This window comes from Eurosta solidaginis, chromosome 4 (assembly GCF_040869045.1).
Source record: "Eurosta solidaginis isolate ZX-2024a chromosome 4, ASM4086904v1, whole genome shotgun sequence".
NCBI classification, from domain to species: domain Eukaryota; kingdom Metazoa; phylum Arthropoda; class Insecta; order Diptera; family Tephritidae; genus Eurosta; species Eurosta solidaginis.
In genome coordinates this window covers 188,960,518-188,982,071 of record NC_090322.1, presented here as the reverse complement: position 1 = coordinate 188,982,071, position 21,554 = coordinate 188,960,518, and the positions used below count along the sequence as shown (strand labels likewise).

Genomic DNA, 21,554 nt, shown 5'->3' with positions numbered 1-21,554 from the left:
TTATTTCTAACCCCCCTGAGAGAAACTAAGTCTGGAAATCGTCAGCTCACGTTTTCAGCTGATATCAATTGGGGTAACGAAGGGAGATCATTTTCTCAATCAATCTCCCTCAACTAAGTTGGGTTATCCTTATATCTTTCGGAGTCAATAAGAAAACTTCGTTGGTACTTGTTACACGCCGTTAACATAGGGGAACTTACTACAGTCATCAGTAAACTCCTCCCTCGAATGCTACTGTTGGATTTCTGAGTGACTTTATTCTAAGTGAATTATTTCTTTGACTTTATTCTTTTCGAATTTCGAATTCATATCGGTTAACAAAGATGTGACTGCCAAGGTGCCAATGGTCCTGGGTGTAAGTCAACGCTATATCAAGAGTTTAGAAAACACCTTTTTTAATTAGAAAATAATTTTATTAACGGGATCGCCCCTCGGAGGTGGTTGGGCAAACACTCCGAGTGTATTTCTGCCTTGTTAAACTTATCAGGAAAAATTCATTAGCCCTGCAGCTGCCTTATAAAACAAACAGGTCCCGTCCTGCTCATTTCTAGGAAAACTTTAAAAGGAGCATGGCGCAAATCGGAAGAGAAGCTCGTCTGAAACTTTATCGGAGATAAATCGGTGTTTAAAGTGTTTTTCTTTTATTTTTTTATTGGGATTTTTATGAAGCTTTCTGAAAAAATTTGCTAAAATGATCAAAATCAAAGATGAATATAAAACGCTGCTACCACACCGTATGCTCTGGGTTCACACCCTGAAAAAAGCAACCTCAAAATTTTAGAAATAAGGTTTTTTTATTAGAAGAAAATTATTCTAATCGGGGTTGCCCCTTGGCAGTGTTTGGCAAGCGCTCGGGGTGTATTTCTGCCAAGAAAAGCTTTCAGTGAAATCTCATCTGCCTGGCGGATGCCGTTGGGAGTCGGCATAAAACATGTAGGTCCCGTCCGGCCAATTTGTAGGAGGAGCACGACGCAAATTGGAAGAGAAGCTCGGCCTTAGATCTCTTCGGAGGTTATCGCGCCTTACATTTATTTATTTATTTATTTATTTATTACTAAAGTACCAATATCACCTAGTGAACCAAAGTTTCAGGAGTTCAGGATTATGTAGACATGGCCAAAAGATACATTGTTATGAAATAAGACTGTGGAAAAAACTTCATCTTCGAGATGTCACTTTTCAGAAAATATTTTGTTTCAAAATTGTTATTTTTTTACTCGCGCTAGTTCAATGCAACCCATGTGGAAATCTCAAAATCTCTTGTAGAGAGACGAACCCTGAAGTAAAGGCACTAAGCAAAAAAATTTTACGAAAATAATTCCTCGAATTTTTACTCAAATTGGCAACCACGTAGCGCATTATTTAACAGGCAGTGAAGTATAACTTTAGGCGCATTTTAGTATTCGTATTGAAATTTATAGAAGACTGTATATACGTACATGGCTGTGAGCGGCTTAATCATGGAGCACTATTATCCTTCGCTAGCTGTTTCAGACAATCGCACACTTACAGTTACAATGCATAAACGTCCGCACATGTACGCAGAAGTGCATAGAAATTATTTTAAAGCAAAGGCAGCGAAATAAAATAATTCTCCAAAATAGTCTAAAGAAATTGCGCGTTCAACCGCGACGCGAATAAATCAAAAATTAATGAGCTATAAAAATAGCAATTTTAGGGAAGAAATAAAATTGAAATTTTTTGATGCGCAAACAGTCAAACGGGGCAGTTAAATGCGCGTATACAGAATTCCATGATAGATGGGGCTGACGGTCTTAAATTGAAGTATGTTACTGTAAGATGTATTTAAGTCTTACTCCATCTTAATCGTTTTTATGACCCATTGCTATGGCTGACTACACTTGCAAAGAAAAAATACTACACACAAGCTATGAGGTACTTTAGAGCCAAGAAACATTTCTTTAGATATTTTGGCGAGCGCCCCAAGAGTTGAGACATGAATTAAAGCTAATAATATTGCCATTTTATACGCCAGATACTTTAGCTATAAAATTTTACTAGAGCCTTCCTTTTCGTTTCGGATCTGCACTCCGGGAGGGCTTAAAAAGATTAGTCACAAAATATTTGGTGCAGAAAGCCATAAGATCTTCAATGGATAATTTAATTACCATGTGAAATAGCAACAAATTAACGATACTATTTTTCTGAACTAACTAAAAATGCAGCTGGTTTAGTTTACTTTTAATTAGCTTTTAAAAGCTAAACTGGTCACAGGGTGTCCATCGGCCATGTGGGCAGTATCTAGAAGTGGTAAGGTTTTGGCTATTATAATATAAGTAACATCCCTTACCAACACTTTGAAACTCAATCATTTTACCGTTAACCACTTTTTCACATTTTCATCGAATGCATCAGGTAGTTTCTAGGTCTTGATGCAACATGTTGCTAAAGATTTACTAGGCATTTTAACTTCCGGGGTAAAATAAAACTGTTTAAGGACAGATGGTGGAGAGTTGAAGTGTTGGTATGAAAAGTTAAGCTTTATATTCAAGGACACCAAAACTGCCACTCGTTCAAATTTATTGCAACTTGACCAAAGGCCTCTTGTGATCTTATATTTGTGTTTGATATTCTAAGGTAGAAATCGAAGTTTAAGTTTATAGCTGTGCACAGCTATGAATCATTTACCCAGTCTAAAATTTAATTGAGGGATTTTAATCGCTGAAGGTTACAGCGCTTATTTATCTCAAGTGTGTTTGTTTACTCAAATACGGCGGCGAGGAGATGGAAAGGCGCATGCCTCAGCTTCTTTGCAAAACGTGGTTGGAGGAGTGCATTAAATAGCTATCTTCAGGACAGATAGTCGCAGCAATTTATTTTCATAATTCACTGTAAACTTGCCTTCCGATTTTGCGTAGAAAGTAAAATCGGGCGACCAGCTCATTAATCCATAGTGCCGTATCTCCTGAAGACTTAAAGGGAACTGGCTAGACGCTACCTTAGTGTGCTTTATATTTATTTTTAGAACCCGAAACATCGATGAGCTGTTTGTACACCAACTACACTTTCCTAGTAACGTCTACGTCCACCGCTTGGCCACTTAAATTAATACTTTCGAGGTACCTATCTATAAATTTAAATTAATTGTGACAACGCGCCGAAGTGAAGAATGGAAGCGCTTCACTCTGTTTGTGCTGCAATATCGTGTGCATGAGACTATTAATACCCCTTTTTGCTGATATCCACTGCCCAGAGGGTTTGCCCCAACCACATGTGTTATTATTCATTCATATTTTATTACATATTTTATTACATACCACTACTTCGTACCTTTCACCACTCTTCGAATTTTCGCATGTGATTCCCTGCAGCTTCCTCAATTTATTGACTTTTCGCAGCTATCACTATCCAGCCTACCGCCACATAATTACCTGAACAGATCAGTATTGGAAAGGATTCGTTCAAAATCAACATTGGCAGTTCTTAGCCTTCTTATGTCGCGTAAAATCGTAGGTGCTAGCAACTAAGCCACTCCGTCACATACTAGAGCAAAACAATTCGATATCGATTAGAACAAATCGGAATTGAGAATACTACCTGGAAATCGACTCGGGATCAGTAGGGCTTTATTTCAAAATCGAGTCTGAATTCAGAACAGGCTTGAAAAAAAATATTCCACAGAATTAAAACTACTATTTTTTCTCTTATCGTGAAAAGAAGCTGCGACGAAATGTCATCGCAGTGACATAACTTCAAATAATTATTTAAATAATCATCCCTATGCTACATTTACGAGTAATTTCATGTAATTCTAATTTAAAACGTCCTAGTAGTGGCTTTATATACACCAGAAGCCCACTTAGTGAGAACCACTTATTTTCCCTATTGGGCTTCGCAAATAAAACAAATTTTTTTCCTTACCGGCATTGTTCAACATATGAAACAAGCCTCAGTGCAACTAAAGTATAATTTTGATAGCTTGAGTTGTCTGCCTCACTGCTTGCATTTCTTACCTATTCTACTTTTCTCATTTTCTCGCTTTTAAACTATTCATGTAGAAATCTTTTTAGATTTTGAATTTTGCAAATGTGGTGCACTCTAAAAAACAACCCTATGCGGTGCACGTATGCAACTTTTAGTATTTTCCCAGATTGGCTTCTTATGTAGGTTAGCAGCCACTTGAATTCTACTTATATATTCTACAAAACAATAGCAAATACTACCAAATAATAATAATGGCAAAGTAAAAGCTCCTGGTGCCTGCGATGGATAATAGCCAGTCAAAGTTGAATGTGTTGCGCCACCAACAGTGAGGCCATTTAGGAAATCCAGTAAATATAAATAATGGTTTAAATTATATTTTATGTATGTGATGGATGATGGCGGCAATAAAATATCACATTTTGAAGATAAAAAATTATTTATTGTAATAAGATTCTTGAGTAAAAATAATCAAGGAATCAAGGAAATTTGAGTTGTTGTAACATTGTCTGTTACGTTTTATATCTTTATATATTTGTAGCCATATTCTTGTGGTATGAACGCGAAAAGAAATGGAACTTGGTTTTATTTCAGGTGTACAATCCTAGGATATTAGAAAAATTGGCTTGAAATTACTTCGCTCTTCTTTTTTAAGTTGTTTTGAGCTTTGAAGAAATGGATGTACTTTATAAATACTTGTGAATGTGAGAGTGGAGACAAACGAAGATCCCATGCTCGTAGATTCTGAAATATCTTTTAAAAGTGTTGGTCATAAACTGATGAACAGCCACGGATGCGACAAATTTTTTTCTATGAATAACACCATACCCGGTCTTTGTAAAGGTGGCTTATGACTCAAAAAAGAAATTGAGAGAAACAGATGTTAAAGATAAATAATGCATTTCTCCAGTTTCTTAGTAGTAGTAATTTTTTTTAGTTATAAGCCACCTTTTCATAAACCGGGTCACATATACCATTGGAAATACATATAAGTTTTAGGTCTAGTCGAATATGGTCTTTTCCGTCTGTGTGTAAGCTCCCAGTTTTCCCTCAATTTTTGAGATATCTTGATGGAATTTGGTGAGCGGGTGAGTTTTGGTGTCCGCTTAATCATTTGTTGGAACCGACTGGGTCGGACCACTGTAGCACATATTTCCCATACAATTGATATTTCGTAAAAGAAGATTTTCGTCATTTATTTATCCTTTCAACACCTACATATAAGCTTGAAATTTGACAGGATATTTACATATACATTATTATATATGACATACATTGTTGTTTGAAAAAATTTTCAAGATGGTTCAACAATTCAAATTATTGCGTTCAAAACGGATCGACCGATCACAATCAAATTTGAAACACCCACTAAAAACCTTCCAGGGATGGGCATAGGCAAAAAAAAATGTCCATACATAAAATGGGCGTAGCACCTTCCATACAAATGAAGTCTTTGATACTGCATTACTCTGGAAATGTGGTATGAGGAAGAAGGGAGCATAGCACTTCCCATACAAAGGGAAAATTCATATTGCGTATCTCTGGAGGTAGCAATTGTGGAATATTGAAAACTGGTAATGAGCTATATGATGTTAAGTTCTAATAGCACCAGTAAAATATGGAATTGTGGAAAAAGAGGCGTGGCACCTTCTCCAAAAATGGAATTTCGCTGCTGCCGTACAAACTTAGATTATGTTAACACCTAAAGTTTAACTGTCGATTTGGGTTTCATTTATAATCATTATGGTTGGTATTTTTGGATGCACCTGGGGGAACCGGTAAAAAACACTTCTGTTAAATTTAATAAAACCTGATGTGAGACCAAAGAAAGAAATCGCTGTGGCAGTTGCTTTCCTAGGAATCGCGGACGCACAGCTCACTTCTCATTTAAATTACCAGACTCTAAAAGTTCCTTCAAACCTTTGGGAACTTATGACATAATCTGAAGCTTTAAGAGCTAATATATTTCCAATCTAACTATACAAATACAATCAAATTAAATAAAATGTTTCGAGAAAGGGCAATTGTGGCACCTAAAAATGGGACAAAACAAACATGGGCTGAGTAAAATTATCAATTTATTGGCACATTCGTTGAAGATGTGCATTAATTGTTTGAGTTTCTCAATTACTTGGAGCCATCAAGAATTTTTCCACATCGATTAATCCTTAATTATGCTGCGTAATTTGGATCTTCCACACTTATGAAATGGGACAAGGCTTATCATAAAAAAATGTTGACCGAATGTCATTGAAGCATTAATTCTATCGGAAATTTTCGATAACAGCAAACCAGATAAAAGCTGTAATTTTAGCATATATGCCTGAATTTACATATTCTCTGAAAACAAATCTTTAATATCGATCGAATGTACGTATTTACAGATATCTCATAAAAGTGGTAGTTCAGATTTTATTAACTTTGGAAATTTAACACATTATTTTTCACCTCCTTTCCTTCTTATACTCCGCGCGTACTTGTACGCAAGGGTATTATAAATTTACTTAAATAGCGAAAGATATCATATTTGCTACTATCAATATATAACTACATAAATAAAATAAAGTCGCGTTAACTTCATAACAGATTTTAGGCCGAGCTTCTCTTTAAACTTGCGTCGCGCTCATTTTTTTTTTTTTTTGATTTTTCTTACAAATTGGCGGGACGGGATCTACATGGTATATGGCGATTCCGAAAGGCATCTGCAATGCAAATGAGTTTTCACGGAGAAATTTTCATGTCAGAATTACCACGCCTAATTTAACAAAAATCGACAACGAAATTTTAAGTGATTAAATTTGATACGGGTCGAATTTGTGACAAGAAACAGATTTTTGGTAATATTTTGGGAAACTGAAAAGGCCATTAAAAAAGTTTTGCAAACCATCAATTGAAAGCCATTGAATATTTAATGTGCATGTAAATCAGGTTCTCTCTGATGTTATATATATATACAGTAATTTAAAACTAGCCGGTCATGATTGCGCGAGGCTTTGTGATGAGCTCTATGTACATATTGTGGCGAATATTAGCATCACTATGTTATGCACTATGTTAGTAAATAATCACAACATCAAAGACATTAAAGCAATGCAAACTTGTGTACATAAACACATCATTCATCATTTACACACATGTATAGAAGGCACCGAAGAGATATCTCACACACACAGATGTAGTAATAAGCCGAATTAGTTACTCACTCACACACACGCATATGGATATAAGAAAAGTATCAACTACAAATATACATGTATATAGCTGGTAACGAAGCATGAGATACAATTGTTCTCGAACTGTTCGCGAAATGACTCGACCTTAGAAGAAATGGGTGAACTAGAAACCGGAGAGTATAAAAGCAGCGCAAGCTGAGAAATCTGTAATCAGTTTGGTTTAAACACGCTTTTATGAAGTAGACTAAACAAAGACCATATTGGAATACTGAATATTGGATTTATTTATTCGACTGTTCAGCGACACGAATGTTCGCAGAAGGTGCGAAATAATCGGAAATCCCCAGAATTCTTTACAATGTATAAAAATTACTTATGAAGTATTTACTTTCGTTCGGAAGTATTTCGATTTTCCATTTAGCGTTATTTCAAAAATAAAAACTCATATATATAAATATTTATGTTAAATACAATTGCAAAATAGTCATATTACTTAACTGATTGCATTGCTGAACATTATTTGTGGCTCAAAGTTTTGTAATAGATCTGTTATCATTTAACCTTCGATAATCATGCTCATTCGTAAAAGCCCGCAACCTTACAGCGTGTAGTGTCCGGACAGCTAAATCGCATTTGTGTTTTATTTTTTATTTTTTTTTCCTGTTTATTCGCGGCGCATGAACAGAAACACAATCTACATGTAATTCAAAATTTTGATATCTGAACTGTCAACTCAGACAGGATAAGAGAGCCAAAGCGAAGTAAGAATAAACAAAGTGCGAAAACAACATAAAGATATCAATTAAAAAAGCGATAAGGAGAGAACTGGCTATTGCATATCTATCAAACAACTTTTTAGTTGTACTTGCCTTTGTACTTCCACTCATTTTCATGGTAGAATAAGCACAAAGGTTTTATATTTGAGAATGTCAGTGTTTTTGTTGAGGCACATCTTGTTCGCGCTAGGATTTTGTATGAAAAGTTATGCGCACAACATCATTCGCATTTATCTCTCCATACAACATTTAAGCTTTAATACGAATGCGCGGAAAAACACGGAAAATAAAAACGAAGCCTAATTCATTTGAGCTCGTCGTAAAGCTAATTGTAAGAATTTTTTAAAGAAAGATGCAGCCGAATACGTTCAGTAGTGTCCGAAATCGGCGCTATCCAAAATTTAAAACTTTGATTTATAATATGTATAGATTACCACTTCAAGTTTATTTGTGTAAGTTCTTATACACAAGCTATAAGTTTAGGGTATGTTGAACTGGCCGGTCAATAAAGAGCTCACATAGACTGAATGTGTGCATAGTGTTTCCAGAATTTGTTTGGCGACCAGACGGAAGAACCCCAATGAGGTGCCAGGACATAGCTATAATCTTAGGATAAAAAGAAAAACGATATAGTTTTGAAATTTCTCCATTTCCTGCAAGGCATATCCGTACACATGTCCGTAGATTGAGTCTGCACTTTTACCAAAGCATGCTATAATTTATTCAGATATGTACTCGTACATACCTACATACATATGTGGTAACAGAGAGCACACGAACCGCAGCATTGCTCATTGCAATAGCAACACAGGGCAAGTAGCTCTCACCAGTAGTGCTTGAACAAATATAGTAAGGATTCTAAAACTCATAACATAGATTCACAACAAATACCACTGACTGCTGGTGATTGTTGCATACTTTTTTATATTTTTTTTTTTGGCAAATAAAAGCAAACTTATACAAAGCGCCACACGCAAGTCATTGCCTTTGTTGTTCTTGTAGACAGAAATAAATTTCTTTAATAGCAAATGAAAGCAAAAAAGCAACGACAATAACAAACACTTTAAACTTTGAGATAATAGAAGGCGAAAGCATTATTTCAAATAAAGTCAGCGAAAATTACATACTATATGGATACATATGTACATACATAGTTATATACAGACAAAAGCTAATTTATTGTGTGTATTTTTATTCCTTTTTAGAGCGAATGCGCCGAAAATTAGATTTTGAAATTGCAATGCGAGTGGAAAATTTGTATTCAATGCATTAAATAAACGAAATGGAATTCTTGATGAATAATGAGGAGAAAAATGTGCTGAAATTACGAAAAGACTATAAAATATGAGGGTAAGTGAAAAAAATTAAGTAAAAGAGAATTTTGTTAGTTATGAAAAGAAATTTTTAAAAAATATATGTAAACAGATGTTTCAATGCGTAGGTATATGCATACAGGCTAGAGTAGGTTTTAATTATTTTGTTGCAATAATTTAAGATCTTTTAAGTAACGTTTAATGGCATAATTGCTTGAAGACAGAATATATTTGAAAGCCGACGTTTGGATAAATTTGCGCTGTGGGCGTAAATGTGGGTAAAATCATGATAATAACACAAGTATGGTAAAGTTTTTAAGATGTTTCAAATGATAGTATTGGCTTATCAAAACTTCAGGGTGGCGTTCCATACATAATGTTTTAAGACCCTTTTTTTCTCATGCGTCCAAGTCCCGCATTTATGCTTTGAGTATGGTTTCCACGATGTTATTGATTTGTTGCCACTCTTTTCGGCCGCTCAGCATTTTTGCTGTAACATTAGGTGACTTTTCTTGCAAGCGAGCTTGAAAACAAAGCTGCATCTAGGTAAATAATTTCATCATGATTTAATCGGGGATTGCCCGTGTTGCTTTTTTAAATGTATGTTTCATCATGGCGGCTTTTTGTGTCTTGCGCAAATTTTTATCTTGAGAGCATTTGCTTAACGTAATAATTTACTTCGAAAAAGCTTCTGGTGCTCCATGCTTCACATCTGTTATTAGTTTCGCTGTTCATCTGTTCATCTGTTTTTCATCAGCCTACTTAACAATGCTACATGTTTCGATGTTTTCTTGTTAACTTGTTAAATTTGCGCCGAATATGTTAGTCGGTAGTCTAATATTTCTCTTAAGTGGTTAAAAATGCCTTCTTTGTTGTAATTTTTTGGAAGAAGGTTTCAATGCTAATGTAACTGTTAGGAGTATCATTTCTGTTTTCCTGTTGTCAACTGACCCTTGATACTTCGTGAGTATTCCTGCTGGTTGATAGCAAATTCGTTGGCTAGCAGCTTTTTGTTGTCATGAAATCGCCAATGGTGGTCTAAAAGAGATATATTGACCAGTTAACAGTTTGGACATTGATGTATTGCCCACACTATTTCGGTGGTTCCGAAATAGACCAAAATTCCACATGTTGCTTCTTATGAGATTTTATTTCCTTTTTCGATAGTTCCAAATTTTAAATCAACTGCCTCTTTAGGATAGGTAAATTCGCAATATTTTAGTTGATACCTTTCTCTATATTTGGCCTTCGCCCGCTTTTAAAAGAATATCCTTGGATCAGTCTAACACCAGCTATGCGATACAAAGTATTTTCTCACAAAAACCCTTTCATAAGTGTGTGTGTACAGACACTAACTATTTCAGATTCCCAGAAATTGCCCTCTGAAGGATTAAGGCGTGTTTAGTACAAATTAACTCAAATATAAGTTACATATTATCATCCAAATCTTATAGTATAGCTAGTAGTAGTTTTTCAGAAAATATCATATTAATCAAGTATATCTAAAATATTAGATGCGAAAACTATCATTGCCAATTTTTGATACTTTTTTTTTTGTTTTTAAACAAAAATCGTTTTATATTATCCAAAGAGAAACTGAGAAGCGGTTTATAGATAACAAAGTTATAGTATATACTATAAGTATATAGTCGAGGAGCCAAAGATCTACTAGAAATAAATTGACTTCTCGAGTATTTTTTGGTGCCACGCAGTGTTATTGAGTAAGATAAGAAGACAAATTTTTTTATTTTTAAAAAGGAAGTCCGAGCTAAGAGTGTGAGCCATAATCTTGACATAAATACTGATACGGTTGATTTTCTCAGTTCGAAATTTGTTCTGCATTTATTCAGAATTATAATTTTTTAGTGTCTCGCAGTTTGAGAGCGAAAGCTAAATTTAATTTCGTTCAGAAGGAATGGGGTTTCAAATCGACATATTTAGTAATTTTTCCAGAAATGTTAAACTAAACATTTCTTCCTTTTTCGCTTTGTTTTGTTAATTTTCTGACAGTTGATGTATATTGAAGCGATTTTACGCCATCCTTTGTCAAACTTGGTTTGAAGACATTCAATCGTTCCAAATCTTTCTTCTAACAAGAGTTGAAAGACTGATGAGTTTTAAGCAGCTAGTATAAGATGAAATATTATATAAAGTGTCCCAATTAAAACATCACATTATATCACTAGTTACTGATCTCCCTACAGAGAACTCACATTCATATACCCACGCCTCCAATACATTACAAAAGTCATAAAATCTATTGATTTCTTGATTGGTAAAACGTTAAGAATAAAATCATAACAAATGTCAAATAAAAATTAATGAATAAACAAGTCTACTTAACATTAATGTACAAAAAGTTAGCCCCTTTTATTGAAATGTGCAAACAATCTTGGATTTTATTTCATCGCTCACACTTGTGGCATAATAAAACTTGTCTTGCTTTTTCACGTTTTATTTTACTAATTTCAGTACAGGTGGTCACGTACCTTTTCGAAATCATATCAATGTATTTTTGTTTTTATTTACAAAATCACAGCTAATAAAAAAAGTATTTTAACCTTTTTTTTTTTAAATCGAATATGAGTTCGTTTAATTTTTAAACATTTTTAAAAAACAGTTGTTTATAAATTACCGGCACGTGTTTACACCAAAGGGGGAATAAACACTTTTGCAAGATATACTTTAAATTGTCAACATACTTAATATTTAATCTATTTTCTTGATTTTTTTTCAGTTTTGAGGGCCTGTTATATTATATAAACATGTTTATTTGATAAAGAATTTTTGGTGTTATGGCTACGTCTTGTATGAAAACTATTTTACAGCTCCTAGGCCTCTTATAAATTCGATGGTGTCCCCATAGATTCAGAAAAATAAAATGCAGAAATAAATTTTATCAGAAAACAATAGTCAGAACCGTTTTTTCAGAAGGACAGAATTCTGAGGTCAAACTTTAGAAGTCAAAATTCAGAAAGTAATCAGGCGACAGAAAAAACATAAAATTTTTCTAAAACTCAAAACGTTTATTTATTTGGAGGGTAATATGCATAAAGAAAAAGTAATAAAATTTAAAATTAAACGGTGTGCAATTTCGAGCATGTAATTAACTAATTTCGGCGGTGCTGTTTTTCAGAAAGTTGCAATCAAATATATGTTATCTCGAAATAACTGAAGAAGTTTTGTATTTCGGAATTATATTCCTTCTCTTCGCTGTCCACCCAAAATTTCATTTCAGATATCAATTCGAGCACACTAATTATCATTTTCTCTGGAACAAATACAAGAGCTAATAAATACTTCAAATTCCCTCCAAAATTGTACAATATGTATAGCTTATTTGTAGCCCAAATGATTGGATATGTATCTAAACGTTTTTGGCAAAGTGGGACAAACAACCATGAACCAATGCTTCGAGAAAACCAGACAGCTGAAAAAAATTTCTGAATTTTGACTTAGAATTTAGACTTTTTGAAAAAAGACTTCTGAGTTATATTTTCTGAAAAAAGTATATGTATTTCTGAATTTTTGTTTTCTAAATCTATGAGGGGAACCAAATTCGGTACCAGTTATTTTTCCGTTATCGGTTATTTTTTCGATAGCTCTTACTTTTCCGATATCGGTTAATCTTTCGGCTCCGTGTGATTTTGTCATACCAGTGCTGGAATTCTGTAACTATATCACGGGGGCGAAATATATAGGAATTTTGGTTTTCAATAACAATTTCTTATTATATTGTCAACTTATGAACATTGAAACAATATTATTTTTCTACTGGCATTAGCTGCGAAGCCACCTTCCTTCCATTTGAACCCAACTAAACCAAAATTACATTAATTACCAAAGGATCATGTTTTTGGTATTTTCCATATAATTTTATGCATAAAGAGAAGTCGTGGTTGTTGTTCGAATTGGCTCATATTCAATAGCAGGAAATCCTCATTCCAAATTTTAACAATATATCTCGAATACGGAGGTGGATAAATTAATTATACCTTTCATGAACATGAAATGGTATATTAACTTTGGTCCGATGTTTGTAACGCTGAGAAATATAGAAGATAGACTCACCATTAAGTGCACCGAATTTATCAGGGCGACTAACTGAGTTGATATAGCCATGTCCAACTGTCCATCTGTCCGTCTGTCCGTCCGTCTGTCTGTTTGAACGCAAACTAGTCCCTCAAATTTTGAGATATCTCAATGAAATTTGGCACAAGGGTGTATTTTTGTATTATATTAGACATTTGTCGGATCCGGTAGGATAAGACCACTATAACATATATCTCCCATATAACCGATCGTTGAGTTAAGACGATTTTGGTCATTCCTGCCGCAATTTAGAAAGTATATACTAGGTGATATATATACTAATATATCACAGAATATATTCTGAAAAAACCACTTTGATCGGAGCTATATATAGTTATATCCCATACAACCGATCGTTCACATAGAAAGATTTTTGGCCATTTCTCCATTAATTGAGAGAGTATAAACGTCAAACTAGGTGATATATATTTTAATATATCATAGAAAATTTCCTGAAAAAATCACTATGATCGGAGCTATATGTATATAGTATATACCAATCCCATACTACCGATAGTTCAGAAAAGGGGGTTTTTGCCATTTTTTTATATTTACCTTAAAATCGTTTAGGTATGTACATCTGTTCACTATATATTTCTTATCTTATACAGCGCATTATTTGGAGATTACGAATGGGATAAGATTATTGTTCAGCCCCATTCATAAAGGGTATGAAGTCTTCGGCACAGCCGAAGACATTCCCGTCCTTACTTGTTTTCTTTTTCACCTCATTATTTTCATATATGGAAGTCTTAGCGTGTCCCGCCTACCACACCAAAGTTTCTTTAAAGCAATTGGCAAATAATCCGCTTCTCAGTGAGAACTCATCAGCTTAACAGAAACCGTAGTGAGTTGGTCCTGTCACACACAATTTGTATTAAAAATTTCAAATTGGAAGAGAAGTTCGGCCTTAATCTCCTAGAAGGTAAATCACGCCAAGTATTTATTTTTATTTTATTATTATGGTTATCAACCAATTTCTTAAGCGGTTAGACAGTGGAACAGTCAAAATCTCGGCGTATTCCGAAGATGTTTACCAACAATCAGCTCCCTGATGGAGCAAGCGCTTCGGAATTACATTTCTAGGCATCTGGAGTCGGATTAACCGCAAACTCGAAAATAACTATCTAATATTATTTAATAGGAGATAAAGGGCCCCAATTGTACTAAGCGTAAGATTGCAGGGGTAACTCTACAAGAAAATAACAGCACAAAATATCTAACAATTTTACTAGATAGTAAGTGTCCATGTAAAGTCCATATGGAAGCGAGGGATGATGCTGGGATACACGTAGGGCCTGTCACCAAAAATCTCCCATTGGGCATTTACACCAATTGTCAAATCCATACTTTACTGAGCTGTTTGGTGGAGAGCCACACAACAAAGTATATATCAAAAATCTGGAGCGGATTTGCAGATTAACAATGCTAAGCGTAAATGACTGGAGCCCAAAGAACCACACTCACAACAGCATTGCATGTTATTCTGCACATCCCACCTGCAGACCTAATGGCCAAATACATAGCGTAATCAAACAACGGTATAGCGACATCTTGTATAGGGCCAACGGACTATATTATTCATTACCTAAGCTTCGAAGGACATCTTGGGGCCACAATAGAGCCGGAGGGTTAGCGCCATATTTTAAAATTAACGAAAGAGGTCGGGTCTGTTTTTTTACTGTATCGGTCCATGATGATAAGTAGATCATACAGGCTGCCACACCTCTGCAATGTCTTTCAGGAGGAAATTGTAGCCGTGAAAAAAGCAGTACAGACTATGGAGGAAGCGTTTTAAAGCTGAAGTCAATACATAAATTTATTGTCTGCCGGCGATCAAAGCATTAATGTCACACAATACTTCATCAAAAATTGTCCTGGAATCCAAAGAGGCATTAGAGAGATTTTGCTCAGACCAGATTAAACACATGCACTGAGTTCCCATCCATAAAGGGAGTTCAGGTAACGAAAAAGTCGATGAGTTGGCAAAGGAGGGTTCTGCACTTAAAGAATCGACGGTAGATGTATCGATTCATTTGGTAAAAATTAAAATGAGGTAGGAGTTGCATATAATCCATCAAGCAGTAAAGGCGTGAACTGAAGCGTGGGGGGCTGAAATATTTCTTAGATTATGTGCAAATCCTACGAGATTAGACTCACAAAGTGGCTCATATCTCTGAAGAGAGAAGACTTAAGGCTCCAATAGGCATACTAATTGGACACTTCCTTCTGGAATTCCATACTTATAAGTGAGACCTCATCAGTAACAGCAGATGAAGGATGTGCGAGCTGCAGGAAAAAAGGGTTGACTACGTTCTATGTTCGTTCCCTGCACTCGCCAGGTGAAGGCTCCACCTACTAGGAGTGGCAGAGCTACCAGATCTCGAGGCAGCTATTAAACTAGGTCATAGAAAACTTTTAGTATTCGCCAAGATGGCGGATTTATTTAATAACGTAAGTCCTGGTACCTACTTGGGGCTTTTCCGTTTGGTTGTCAAACAAAATATTGACCGTCCAGTTCAACCTTCCCTATCCCTTTACTTTGAAGTTTGAAAGTTGGTATTTCTTTCTTTGAAGTGAGTATTTGTTTGAAAATTAAGCTTTATGTAGTTAGCTGATGTGGTACTCTCACGCTTATATTGTAAAAAGTTCTTCAATCAATTTTAATATTCACAGTGTTAAACATTTTTAGCATATACATATTTATAAAAGTTACAATCACTGCCTTTTCCTTTGACCACACACTCTAAAAAAAACTTTGTTATCATACCAAACCAATTACAATATTATTACCGCAGATTTTATTGTTATTGCAGTTGAAATGTAATTTTTTCACATTTAAGGGCAATATTCATATCTGTGTACTTTGACGCTATCGTTGTTTCCACTATTAAGAGTAACCTGTTAGTGGCTTCTCGTAAATCTATAGTGTGACCGTTTACGCTACGCGTCATCACGCAACATCATACTCATCGCGCCATACTATTTTATTCACAAACACACAGTTATTATGCCAATTTCCGACGCAACGCTCACATTTCCCACTCGATACCAAACAAAGAAAATTTCAGCTGTTTTTTCGTTTCTCCGGTCATGGTATTGTTTCAGTGATAAATAGATGGTTATTAATTCTGGTTGCGAATTGTTGAAATGCTGAAATGAAAATGAAATGATCTTTGAAGTTATACTTCTAAAGGCGCGTTATGAAATGATGAGAGTGAAATTTTAAGATGTAACACAAAATTGGCAGGTTGAAAATGAAATTCATGTACCAGTTCGCTGTGAATTTTACGAGCATACTTGCTTTCATCGTGACTTTCAACACGTCGCACTATGTGTCACATTTATACATATTGAATCAGATCAAATGGTGAAATAAAATATTTTAAAGTTTTTAGTCTTAATTGCCTATTATTTCTCATTCTATTTAGTTCATTTAGTGATTCATTATTACAAGGATTCTTTCCTGACAATTTGTTACAATCTAATCCCTCGAACTCCAAAGTATTTTGATGTCACTTCTACCGGACTGTCTGTAATATTTGTTCCAAATATGAGCCAAATCGGACCACAGATACGAGTATTTTTAATATCTCGATCCTTACCGCACCTACCGTGATTTTTTTCATATGTTGCTTTCTATTCATGTATGTATTATGTGTTCCAAATATGAGCCAAATCGGACCACAAATCCGATTTTTTGAAATATTTCGCTCCATGCGCCACATACCGGAGTTGTTTTTCTTATTATTGCATTGTCATCGGGTTCTGAACTTTATTCTAAGTTTGAAGCTTGTAGCCGATTGGCCTGTCAAGTCAAGCTAAATAAAACCGTTTAACTTCGGGAGTACATTTATTAGTATGTACATATATCTCTATGTATGTATTGTAACGAATTTACTTGCAAATCCTCTTATTTGCCCTTCTGCCAAGTTCGAATCACTAAACTGTTGAATAAATAACTCCAATATTGAATAATGGAAAAATGGCCTTTATTAAAGTACTTCACAATAACACTTATACTTGGAACTAGCTTGCTTAACAACCAAACTGATTGATAGCTCAAATGAAACTCTCTCTTCGCCTCTACTGTCGCGCCTTTTATACTTTTTGATTTCTCATTGCATACTTCCAGGCTTTTCCATTCTAGAACTTACTAGTTAGTTTCAGCTACAAAATCGCCAGCCACAACTATGTTTATAACTTCTCATTTGAGTAATACTTGCACAAATTATTGCCCTCTCTTGTGACAACTCAGATAAGATATATATATGCATGTGTTTGTGCATTGGTTCTCCGCTGCTCGTATACGTACATATGTGTAGACGCATTATTGATTCGTTTATGTAGATACATAATGATCGAATTATTGATGTGAATTCACGTCACTGCTTAGCATCAGCCAAGAGATGGCAGTACCCCTTAGTGTTGCTAATATTCGTAACACTGCCCTCCACCTAAGTCTGATCGTCCCGATCAGACAAATCTCTCGATCTAACCGCTGCTAGCTTCTCCAAATGAACCACTTTCATTTTGGTTCGTGGTTTGCCAATGGTTTGTATGCGGTACACTACATCGTTGATCCGTTTTACAACTTTGTATGGGCCTTCCCAGTTACACTGCAATTTCGGGGACAAACCTTTTTTCCGTTGTGGGTTGTATGGCAGCACTAAATCTCCTTCCTGAAACCCTTCCGAATTAATTGCTTTACCGTACCTCGCTTTCATCTTGTCACTCATAATCTTTGCTCGTTGCCTTACTAGTTCGTGTATCTCTCTCAGCTCTTCTTCCAAGACACCAGTGGATTTCTTGACATTCCTCTCCGCATCGGCATCTATCCCATACTTCAAATCAGCTGGCAGTCAAAGGTCATTGCCAAAAATTACCTTTGCGGGAATTTGGCCCGTTGTCTCATGTACTGCCGATCGATAGGCCATCAAGAATAATGATATGTGTGTATCCCAGTCCTTATGGTACTTGTCTACTACTTTCCTTAAATGCTCCTCCAACGCTCTATTGAAACGTTCCACCATACCATCGGACTGAGGATGCAATGCAGTTGTCCGTGTTTTCCGAATGCCCAACTTCTTGCACATTTCTTGGAACACAGCTGATTCAAAATTCCTGCTTTGGGCAGAATGTAACTCCATTGGTACACCATACCTTGCAACCCATTCGTTTGTAACCAATTCTGCTACTGTTTCTGCTTCTTGGTTTGGGATTGGGTATACCTCTGGCCATTTACTGAAATAATCCATAACCACCAGTACGTATCTGTTTCCGCGGTTGCTAGTAGGAAATGGACCTGCGACATCCATGGCGATCCTTTCAAATGGTGCACCTGAAATATACTGCTTCATCTGGCCATGACTTCGTGTTTTGGGCCCTTTCACTCTGTTGCATACCTCGCAGTTGACAATCCACTCGGTGACCGACTGACGGCAACCAGCCTAATAGAATCTCTGCTTAATTTTCTTGAGCGTCTTTGTGATTCCAAGATGACATCCACTTGGACCATTATGCAGCTCGCTGAGCACGTCTGGAATCCTCTTCCTGGGAACAACTATCAGTTTCTTCTTGCATTGAACATCCTCACTCTCCTATACTCGATGAAGGCAACCGGATATCAATTCTAAACTGTTCCACTGTGCCCAATATGACTTCGCAATGGGACTCTCTGCTGACATCTCTTCTCTGCTTGGTCTTTCGTTCCGTTCGAGCCCTTGCATAACATGTGACAGACCTGTATCTACTAGCTGACACTTTCTTAATTGTACCTTGTCCCATTCATCCGTGCACGTTATATTCATTAGCCGGACATCTATAATGTCTTCTTTAGCCTCGGCCTTTGAACAGTGCTTGCATTCCAAACTACATGGTCTTCGTGACATTGCATCGGCATTTCCATGGGTACTACCTTTTCGATGCTCAATGGTAAAGTCATAGCTTTGTAGTCGCTCGTTCCACCGTGCCAATTGTCCTTCCGGATTTCGGAACTGCAGAAGCCATTTTAACGCTGCGTGATCTGCCTGACACGGCATCGCTGGCCGTAGAGGTATTTGTGAAAATGTTTAATGCACTCTACCAATGCCTACAGCTCTCTGCGCGTAACGCAGTAGTTCCCCTGTGGTTTTCCAATCGAACGGCAGTAATATGCAACTACCTTCTCCTCTCCATCGACCAGTTGTGATAAAACGCCTCCTATAGAATATCCACTCGCATCTGTGTCTAGAATAAATTTTGCTCCTGGAATCGGATATGCTAACATTGGGGCAGTGCACAACCGCTCCTTCAATGTTTGGAAAGCCACTTCTTGCTCCTTCTTCCATCCAAAAGCTTTACTTTTCTGGTAAGCTCATGGAGGCTATGGGCTACGCTGGAAAAATTTGGTACAAATCGGCGCTAATATGTGCACAGCACAAGAAAAATTCTCAATTCATGTAGGTTCTGTCGTCTTGGCCAATCTTTTACAGCCTCTATCTTTTCGTTCGCAGTGCAGATGCCCTCTGTCGTTACCTTGTGACCCAAATAATTCACTTCCTTTTTAAACAGCGTACACTTTTTGGGACTTAATTTCAGACCAGCGCCAGCTATTCTCTGGTAAACTTCCTCCAAATTCTTAAGATGTTCATAAAAGTTCTTCCCCAATACGATGATGTCGTCCAGGTACACCAAGCATGTTTTCCAATGTAGTCCTTTCAGTACCTGATCCATGAGTCTCTCAAAAATAGCTGGTGCATTACAAAGTCCAAAAGGCATCACTGAGAATTGGCAAAGACCATCACAAACACTGAATGCTGTTTTCTCTTTATCTTCCTCCTTCACCTCAACTTGCCAGTAGCCGCTTTTCAAGTCCAGCGTGGAAAACTATTTCGTACCAGATAGCGAGTCCAGAGTGTCGTCAATTTTTGGCAATGGGTAGCTATCCTTTTTCGTAACGTCATTCAACTTCCGGTAGTCCACGCAAAACCTCATTTTTCCATTCTTCTTTACAAGTACTACTGGAGAGCTCCAGGGACTAGCTGATGGTTCGATGACGCCGCTGTCGCTCATTTCTTGTATAATTGGCTCACAACTTCCCGCTTCGCCAGTGGAACACTACGCGGAGCTTGACGTATCGGCCTCGCGTCTCCAGTGTCAATTTGATGTTTCACAACATTGGTGCGGCCACGTTTGGAACCATCCTGGTCAAATATGTTTGCGTACTTTAGGAGCAGTTGCTTTGCCTTACTCTGATAATCTTCCTCTAGCCCCTCCGTCCATGCCATCATGTCATTTTAAAGATCATTATTACTAGATGAAACGTGTTCCTGGAGCTGTTCACAGTTAATAATTACTTCAGCCTCTTGGCATCTTCCCAAAATAGCTCCTTCGGTCAGTTTGAGTGGTGACTTGAACTCATTGAGTACTCTTACCGGAATACGTCCATCTTGTTTTGTCAGAGCCAGGCTTTTTCCTACAAGTATGTTCGATGCTGATTTGTGTGCTTATTCGACAATCCACAATTTTTTTGTCCCACAATCTCCATCAACCTTTGCCCAGATGACTGCTTCGGATTTTGGTGGTATTTGCTGACACTCTTCCACCAGTACTCGTTTACTGCTGTATCCTCTCTCGTTCTCGAAATTAAGTGGTACATCCATGTTCTTATATCGCATCGTCTTGCTTTGCATGTCGATCTTGATGCCTTGGTCGATTAAGAAGTCCACTCCAATTATGATTTCATCAACAATCTCTGCCACTATAAAATTGTGTAGTACCGTGACGTTCCCAATTGCTACTTCACATGCTACTTATCCAATTACCTGGGTGTCCTGTCCCGTGGCTGTACGTAATCTTGCTCCAAGCAATGGCCTTATCTTTTTGTTGACTAAATCTGATCGAATGATGGAATGAGATGCACCAGTATCTACAGTCAGTAAACGGTCCTTTCCGTCCACATGTCCTCCAACAGTAAGATTGCTCGATCTTCTTCCAATCTGCGAGATAGAGATTATGGGGCATTCAATTGCGGGAGCCAGCTGTCGCCCCTTGCGGCTGACCCGATTTAGTTCAACGATTGAGTGGTTTTGGAGATTTGCTCATCACCTTCTGCTCTGCGTTTACGACCACCCATATTGTTGGAACTGTTAGGGTTGGTGTTGCAATAACGCGCAATATGCCCTGGCTTCACACACCTAAAGCATTTGACTGCATCATTATTCTTCTGCTGCGTACCCTTCAATGCTTCCAAAATTGTGTCTACCCAGTATGGCCTT

General features: G+C 36.6%; 1 protein-coding gene and 1 long non-coding RNA gene across 9 annotated transcripts in view; one reads left to right on the top strand and one right to left on the bottom strand.

Annotated features, from left to right (window-relative positions):
- The window catches only part of LOC137250787 (uncharacterized), an 865,562-nt gene that overhangs the window by 31,900 nt on the left and 812,108 nt on the right, over positions 1-21,554 (bottom strand). The gene's annotated exons all lie outside the window — the stretch shown is intronic.
- LOC137250794 (uncharacterized) overlaps positions 1-21,554 on the top strand; it is a 195,319-nt gene that overhangs the window by 57,144 nt on the left and 116,621 nt on the right. The window contains exon 2 of the long non-coding RNA XR_010953066.1: positions 9,097-9,241. This is a non-coding gene — a long non-coding RNA (uncharacterized lncRNA). The remainder of the gene's footprint in view (positions 1-9,096; positions 9,242-21,554) is intronic.